Here is a 9,444-nt window from a genome sequence, read left to right on the forward strand (position 1 = left end):
CCAGCTTTGAGAAGATGGTTATCTTGCACAGCCTTTGAAAAGTCTCGTCTGGGTGCTGTGAGGGCCTCAGCTATTGTGGCCAAAGACTACATCACAGTGGCATTTTGGCAGTAGGATGCTTTGGCAGGGAAGATGAATCCTGGGCGAAGCACAATCTGCCTGGTCTTATGCTGCTTCAGAATCAGTCACATGTCCTAATCACTTTTTAAGGTGTGTAAAATATAGTCTAGGAAACAAAGAGATCTGAGAATTTGTTCAATAAAAACAAAAGCTTACCAAATGGTGAAGAGGCAGGGCAAGGCATGCCGCTTAAGGTTCTGTGTCCTGTTTATACTTCCTGGGAAAAATATCCACTCTCTGTGAATTACCCTAGATACTCATACATCAGACAACCAAACTCTAAGTTTGACTTTGAGTCTGTGAAGCCCTAGATAGTACATACCTGTTGAAACCAAGACTGCCCGCTGCCCTATGTCTCATTAAAGGCACTACAATCAACAGGATTAGATTTGCTGACCATCCTGATGAATACTTGAAAGGAAAGAAAAGAAATGAAGAACTCTCCCTAAGGAATCTCTTTACCAAAACCTTGCGTAGTACTTTTAAAGTCTTCAGGATGGGATTAGAAACCTTTCCCCTGACTTATGGATGTCTTAATTGTATGAAACATTGGTCAGATGTTATAACTTAGATTGAAAACACAGCCTTCCCTCTCTCTTCATTCAGCATTGAAATGGTAGCTACTTAGTTCAGCCATCTTGGCTAGAAAATACAGGAAAATACAGCAGCGTAGCAAGACAATTACCAGCAACATCATGATTATATGCGTGCATGGGATATGTGTTTGACAATCAGGCCCTTCAGCTATTAAAATGCTTGGTGGGTTCAAAATTACTATAAATTCCTTTTGCTGGTAATTTTCAAAAGGGAAACATTCCCAAAATTGAAGAATCGTTTAGATCTTTGAAAAATTAAGACAATAAATGAAGTTCAGGACGAAAGTTCAATAAGAATGAGAAATAATTCATGTAAATAGAAAAGATTCAAGAAGGTTACGTCAGGTTTTAACTATCCTAGCATTATTAATTTAATTTCTAGTCATTATGATAATACCAAGCATTTAGAAGGCATTTAGTGTTTATGTAGATAGGATCACTCCTTCTCAAAATTACAATTTTGAATTAATATACTATTAAAAATGTCACTAGAAAGTGCTTTTGTTATTCTGAAAGTGGAATAACTGTTCCCTGCTTCTTTTTATAAATGAAGTTTCAGCATTTATTTTTTGATCCTCCCTAGATTTTGAAAACTGTGATGTTTCTGTTTAAGAATTCTCCTCATGCTACATTAGTGCCATGTTCTTTGACAGCATAAAAATATGCAAATATAGCCTTTTTAATGGTGATTTTCATTTTGTTGCTGTCGTTTAAGTAAAAAACAACTGATGATGTTTCAACTTATCACTTACAACAGTGGAGTTACTGAATTGATATTTATATTCAGAGCAGATGACACAGAAACAAATATGTTTGAACTACCATCCGCACCATGTTGATTTCTTCCTTAAAGTCACAATAGAGCTGTTGAATACAGCCTTAGAGGGAAAATCAGACTTGGGGGGCAGAGATGGCACATTACCACCCAAGAAAAATTGGCCAGTGAGGTCTGCTGAATTTTGGAGATGGGCTGCGGGGCAGAGAAGGAGAAGAGGCGTGCGGGGCTGTGAAGCCTGCAACTTCACAGGAATCATTCCAAGAGCTCTCTCTGCTTTTCGGCCCTCCATCTCCCAGGCTGCCCACTTGGCTCCTTGCCTCATTGCCTACCTCTCCTTGCAGCCAGTATTACACAGCTTCTCCATCTGTTGCTGGTTGCCAACCTGCTGCTTAGGAAACCCCAGAATACTCTGCGCTGAATTACGTGGGAGTGGCCCCTTTCACAGCTATTTGAACTGAGTGAGGCAGGCAGCTGGGTGGGAGGAAAGCTGGCGAGCAGAGCTTCTCTGGGGCCATGTGCCTAGCAAGGCTGACTCCCAAAGGTGGGAGTTTAGCTCAGGAGTCGCTAGAAGATGTCATGCAGGAAGCTTCGGTTACTCCAAAATGATTAGAAAATGAAGAGAAGTCCTCTTAATGGGCCAGTGGATAGAGTATTGTAATGAACGAGATTTTTCTCCTAGCTCGACCTAAGTAAATGATGCTAAACAATTCAATAAACTCCACTGTGGCTGAATTCCTGATGCTGGGATAGCCAGACCTCATCTTCATGGGTAGAAAAACGAGGTTTCTTTGAAGTCTCTCTACCCTCCCCCCACACAGTTTCTACCCAGCTGGTCTCCATTCATGTATCCCATTAGCAGGCAATAATAATGATAATTATAGTTAACATTAATTGGGCACTTAGTTTTTGACATAATTGGTGTTAAGCACTTATTGCTGAATAATTTCTGTTTGCCCCTCAGAGCCACTCTGTATGTGTCCTCACCCTTTTCTGTGCCCTTCTCTGTGCCCTGGGAGGCTGACCACTCTGGACTTCATCTTTACACTCCCTTGCCTTTTGACTTCTAGGACGGGTTGAGCTTACATGTACAAGTCACTGGCAGCAGATCAGTGGCAGGGAGAAAAATGAGATCAGGGTATTATTCCCTGTCTGCCTTGTCACAGGAGATTGGCTGTGTTCCTCCATGGAAAACCTTAACCAGTAACCATCTCCTATAGCTACAGATTCCTCCCTTGCCCCTTCAGGCCTGTTGGTGGTGACTGCTCTGTTTCACCATCCCTTGTTCCTTTCCTTAACCCTGCCTATACCTTTGTGAACATTCCCTTTATTAAATTCTTAATCACTTGACTTGGGTGGGCCAGCTATTCCCTGCTGGACCCTCTGATGCACACACATAGAATCTTCTTAACAATCCCAAGAGGTAGGTTTTCTTGTATAGGTGGGGAAACTATGACTTAAATTGCTTTAGAACTTGCTCCAGGTCATGTATCTGGTGAACACAATGACCAAAAGGCAAATCCAGTTTTCTAACTCTAAGCCAGTAGCCAGTATTGGCAATATGATCAATTCCAACTTCATAATATTTTCTTATTGTATAAAATATTATTTATTTGTATTAGTCTGTCTCTTACACTTATCATTGCAAAACCCCAAATTCTTGCTTAGACTATCACAAACTCTTACAACCCTATGACATTAGGGATTATTCACTTGGATTTACCTAACAGAAAACAATTCAAGTTAGCATAAGAAAAAAAGAAAATAAATTTAAGTTGTGGTGGGAAGCCTTATATAGCCCCCATGATCTCCACCTCCTGGTATTTATGCCGTTGTATAATCCCCTCCCCTTGAGTGTCAACTAGATTTATTAACTTCTAATAAATAGACTATGGCAGAAGTGATGGGATGGCACAAGATTACCTTATTTTTTTTTTAGTGGCGTCTATCTTAGGTATTTGCTCTCTCTCATCTGTTCTTGGATCACTGTCTCTGGGAAAAACCAGCTATCCTGCGGAAAGCCCCACACAACAAGGAACGGAGGCCTTCCAATAGCCACAAGAGTGACTCAGAAGTGGATCCTCCCCAGCTGACCCTTCAGATGACTGCAGCTCCAGCCAATACTTGATTGTAGGTTTGTGAGAGACCCTGAACCAGAACCTCTCAGTTAAGTGGCTCCCCGATTGTTGACCCACATAAACTATGAGTATATAAATGTTTCTTATTTTCAGCTACCAAGTTTTGTATTGTATTATGTATTATGATAATATATTACACAACACTAAATAACTTAGATTTTGAATCCAAGAGTGGCTCCAAAGGAACAGAATCTCAAGGCTAAGTTATCTGAATTGTGAATCCTGTAGGCAAGTTGAACTGTGGAAATGAAGCAGCACCATTGTGTAGCACACACACCACTGCTGATCTGCTGACTCACCCATCGCCCATCGACATGAGGCAGTGGCCAGACCTGCCACTGCTCCATCTTCCCCCGGAGCTTCCCCTTCAGCTTCTCTGAATCCCGGGCCAGGTGTGGGTGCTCAGTTCACAGCCTTATGGAGACTGCTTAACCAGATCCTGCAGTTGTGTAAGGTCAAATACCATGAATTTCATAAATACAACAAAAACAAAATTTTCACAGAAAGCCTAAGAAAGTCAGGAGCCAGCATAGTCAGCAGCAAGAGTTTGTTGAACTTCTTTCTCCAGCTCCACCCTAAACCCAACTCTGGGCTACCAGCTTCCCTTCTCAGGTCTCCCAGCCCAAGACTTCATACTCTTGAAAGATAACTGAATTGATCTGGTGTGGGTCAGCTATCCTCCCCTTGACCAATAAGCTGGGGGTTGGGAGTATGACATGATTAAAAAAGCATATAGAAGAGAAGAGCAAGGGCAGTACCCCACAGACCCCTATGTCTTTCCAAAGGTCTCTCTGCCCCCAGTCTTTCTCCTCTGACTTATCTTACCCACTGGGGTAAGATAGTTCCTACCAAGTACTTCCTACCAAGTACTCAGGGTTTATCTCAGCAGGGTCTAAAACTACCATCTGAAGTTCAGATAATTCATCAAAATGGTCTGTAATCCACACCTAATGTGCACAGGCCACTTTGAAACCCCGTAAAACTACATGTATACATAATTCATAACAGTTCCCAATTGGCCTTTTCTTATAATTACTTATGGACTTCAAACTTGAGTTAAGCTTTAAAAATCTGTTATACAGTTGTCTCCTTTTTATTCAGTAATACTCTCTGTCACCACACTTTGGTCAGGGTACCACAAGGAGAAAGGCTTCCTGGAGATGCTTTCTGACATTATAAATAGAGAAGTGTAATTTTCTTTTAAAATTAGATTCCCATCTTTTCAGTATCAGTAATGTTTGTTCAGCCAGTGAATGACTGCCTGATAAGAAAGAAGCTGTAAGACTCTAATATGTTCTTGCCAAATAATGGAAGAGCAGTTGTAGTAGTGAGAAAGTCTTAAACGTATCTCTGCAGGCACTGAATGGCTTTTGTTTAACAGGAGTTATTACGTACACAAATGGGAACGCTGTACATTTGCTTAAATGTGTACAATATGCTTGTGAACTTGTGCTAAAAGAATGCTCACTAAATGGTATTGTCCTTCGCTTTGTGGGGTTTTTTAAAATATCTATAGGTATTTAAATTATAAAAATGAGGAGATCTGGCAATTGGAGTAATGGATCTCAATTTTTGTGTGCATGAGAATCATCTAAAGAAGTTGTTTTGATAAAAGTGCTAGCTCCAGACCCATAAATTCAGATTTAGCTGACCCAGGACAGACCTGGGAATTTAAATACTTAGTAAGTGCCCCCAGGTGATTCTGACGAAGGACATCTGCCAGTCCATGCCTTGAAATAATCATAAAAATTGAAGTAAACCCAGAATTTAAACCAGTCAGTTCTTGGCTGAATAAATACCAAAACAAAACATAACAAAACCCTTCTAATTCTTGTGAACCCAATCACATCACCAAGCCATACCGCAGTCCAAAAGGAATTACTTTTGACATGAAGGCTTGTACTGAGTGAAAAGATCAGCCAGCCACAAAGTCAAACAAGCAAAGAAAACTCTAGGAACTAGAAAAGGTCAGAATGAGCATGAGAACCCCTCAGCCTGGGTTTCTGAGCATCTTGATAATAAGGCTTGTGAAGCTGAGCGATAGCTAAGGAAACGTGTTCTAAATGCTAGGCAAATGAGAAAAAAGGACCATTTTGTTTTAAGAAACGGTTTCTGCTTAGCATGTTTGGAAAATGAGCCCTTAATAGCATCCTCTTATTGGTACCAACTCCATAGATTTGGTTGCTTTGAGAAAGATGTTATCAAACAACTTCCCTGAAGACCTGCAGCCCTGTTGCCTTTGCTGTGTGTCAGGCACAATTTAACCTTCATTATGTTCTCAGCAGAGGTGTTTATGTAAAAAGACACTGTAATCTCCATGCATTGCTTCTTCTTTTTGTTCTTCCACAGCCTCAAATGCCAAGTGCTTTTTTAAAAAGCCTGTAGTTAGCACAACTGACCTATCTGTTTTACCCAAGCTCACCCTGAGGGTGACGGGCTTTCAAAGGCTGTGCAGGTTTCAAGGATGATGGACTGGCAAAGAATGCTAAAGTGGAGCTGGCAAAATTGAGTGACAGATGTGGGTTCAACTGACCAGGGTTTATGGCCAAGGGTTAAGGGAAACTAAGGAATTCAGGTCGGGGGTGAAGGTAGGACAGAGATGTGGCCAGGAGCAGGGTCAGAGGCCAAGGGCTCCATACTGAGTAAACAGGCCTTTGGAAGAAGTGTGAATTCTTGTTCCACTAGAGACAAAAAATGAACAAGCAGCTATATAGTTCAGAAAGCCCAGGTCAATTACCAGAGGAGTTAAAAGGTAGCACGACAAAAAATAAAACCCTCCACGCTAGTCAGCTGCTAGACCCAAGGAGTCAAGAGAAGAGTGCCTCGGGGTCTTTCTGCTGAACACGGCCATGTTTCCCTAAGTGAGGTCTCTGTGTTACTGACTTCATCCGGAGCACTGGTTAAAAATGCAGAGTCAGGGCTTCCCTGGTGGCGCGGTGGTTGCGAGTCCGCCTGCCGATGCAGGGGACACGGGTTCGTGCCCCGGTCCGGGAAGATCCCACATGCCTCAGGGCCAGAAAACCAAAACATAAAAAACAGAAGCAATATTGTAACAAATTCAATAAAGACTTTAAAAATGGTCTACAGGAAAAAAAAATCTTAAAAAAAAAGAAAAGGGGAAGGGAGAACAGTATAACGAAAGGGAGACAAGGATAAAGAAAAGAAGGTAGGAGGAAAGAGGGAAGAAATGAGAATTAAAGAGAAGGAAGAAAGTAGTATAACCACTCAAATAGTAAATATTTGTCTCTATTAAAAAAAAAAAAGAGAGGCAGATAGAAAAAGGAGCTATCATACTCAAGATTAGCCAGTTAGGATCTCCATTATGTATTACTCGAGACAGACACTAGAAGACAAGGTAATTGCAGTTCATAGCTTAAGGGTGTGGCTGAACTCCCGCAGCTGGCTCTATGTTCATAGAGACCCACAAAGTAAGTGGCTCATGCAACACGCTTCATTCTACCCCCCTCCTCCACCCCTTCTATCTTATTCAATACAATTAGATGTCAGTGTCTTTATCACAGGACTCTCATCCGGTTCCTGTGAAAAGCTGTATTGAATCTAGCAGAGTGAAGGTTCTCATGGGGATGTAGACTGTTCAGTAACTGTTTCTTGCAGAACAAAAGTTACAGGACCAAAACAGTACAGGCCAGTGGTGTCATAATGTCTAGAAAGACACATTTGCAGAATATATCATTTTCTTACCAAAGTAGCAAGGCATTACTACACTGGTCTCTTGGATTAATGTAGCAACGTTCCCCTAATGAGCTCTAAGCTGCTCCATTAGTATAGCTGTAAAAATGAGACAAGAGAAAGTAAACACAGATTCATCCAAAGTGGGTATTAACCACTAGTAAAGGAAGGAACAGAGTCCAGTTCTCCTCATCCCGAGTAGATGACTTCTGTATCTCTTCAACATCAAGTGTGAGACATTACATAAAACACTCAGTGGAACACCCCCACCAATATTGCTTTCTGTAATTTGGGTGGAAAATGAGACCTGCAGCAATTCAGAAAACACAATTAATATTTACTATCTGTGCACAGCTCATCAACTAAAGGAAAGCAACAAATAAATACACACATGTACAATAAACAACGTGAAAGAAGGGAGAGAATTCATAACTGTGGTTTTCCCACAAATTGTTTTGTAAAGTGATAATAACATCCCCAAATCACTTGTACTGAGTTCCCAACTTGTGTACACACAGCCATTATACTTCCCTAGTAGGAATGGCAGCCAAGTCACACTGCTAGAACTGAAGCCAAGGACAATTACTGGAAAACACCATTAAGCCCTAGTTTCCTCCCTTCTGCACCAAACCCACCTGTGTGGCTTTTGAGTCTTGTCCCCGAGTAAACACAACTCTACGTGTACTTTCCACCAATGAAAAAATTCACACTTACTCAAATTCATGGAAGACTATGAGTACTTTCAAGTTAAAGTAACCTTGCAAGTCTTACAATTCTGTTATTCTTTAAGGAGTTCCTGTTAAGTCTTAAATGCTTCAGAGATTAAAAGGGTATATTAATGTTATTAGAGACTTGAGATAAAATGCCATGCCTTGCAGGGTATCTTAGCACTTAATGAAAACATTTTCATCACATTCTGAGTCTATTATGCCAGATCTTCATTTCATAAGTTGTAAGATAATCTTATTTTAATTAGAAGAGCGATACCAAGTACATTAGACTAATACAGTTAAATATATATTCATCAACTTTCTTCTTGTCAGGTAAAATGGCTCCTTTGGAGTTATAATGATGTGCTGCCACAGGTGTCAGTAAAAGAAAAAACACTAAATATATATGTGGATAAATTCTGAATGGTTTGTAGAGCACTGAATGAGTTTTCTAAGGAGGATTCAATATGGTAGGCACGGTCACATGTGGCTATTGAGTTCTTGAAAGATGGCTAGCTCAAACTGAAATGTGCTATAAGTATAACATACACACTGGATCTCAAAAATTTAGTATAAAATCTATAAAATATCTCATTAATAATGTGTATATTGATTACATGTTGAAATAATTATGTTTCAGCTATTTGGTCTAAAAAATATAGGATTAATATTAATTTCTCCTGTTGCTTTTTACCTTTTTAAATATGGTTTCCAAAAACCTTTAAGTTCCATATGGAATGCACATTTCTACTGAACACTGTTGCTCTATATCATCTAAACAATATGTAAGATCAAATCCTAATTATCTGTAAGATATTATCCATGTTGCTAAATAATAAACATAAATGATAAAATGATAAATCTCAAATTGGCTCCCTCTAAATTCTGAATAAATTCCCAATTATCTTTCCCCACTGTCCAGTCAGTTAAGTGAAAGAATGGAAAAGTCAGTCTTAATAGCAGCCCAAGAGATATGCTACCAGACAGGTCTGTGGCTGCAGAAGGAAGTACCTTCCAGATCCAGACACGGGTCACGTGATTCTCAGCAGTCGACTGTGAAATGAAGCCAGAAGTATCTTGTGGGAGAACCACTCTTTAACAGCAGTCACACAGAACATCTATGACCCAGATGTTCAAGCTGGAGAGGGAACGCTTGAAATTTCATCTTGTGGTTTTGCAATTCTTGCAAAGGAAGGAAAGAGAAAAGGTACACATTTGGAAAGGTTTTCAAAATAAACAAGTACCCCTGAAGACTGAGTTAAAACACCTTGTTGGAAGGCCAGGAAAAATGTGAGCACCAATCAAAACAGACAGCATGTAAACAAAAAGACTCATGCCAAGCTGGTAACATAAAAGGGCCATACACATATTTTTCAATGTAGAGCCTGCTACTCTTGAAGAAAAGAATATAGAGC

The sequence above is a fragment of the Lipotes vexillifer genome, unplaced genomic scaffold (genome assembly GCF_000442215.2).
Source record: "Lipotes vexillifer unplaced genomic scaffold, Lipotes_vexillifer_v1.1 scaffold903, whole genome shotgun sequence".
NCBI classification, from domain to species: domain Eukaryota; kingdom Metazoa; phylum Chordata; class Mammalia; order Artiodactyla; family Lipotidae; genus Lipotes; species Lipotes vexillifer.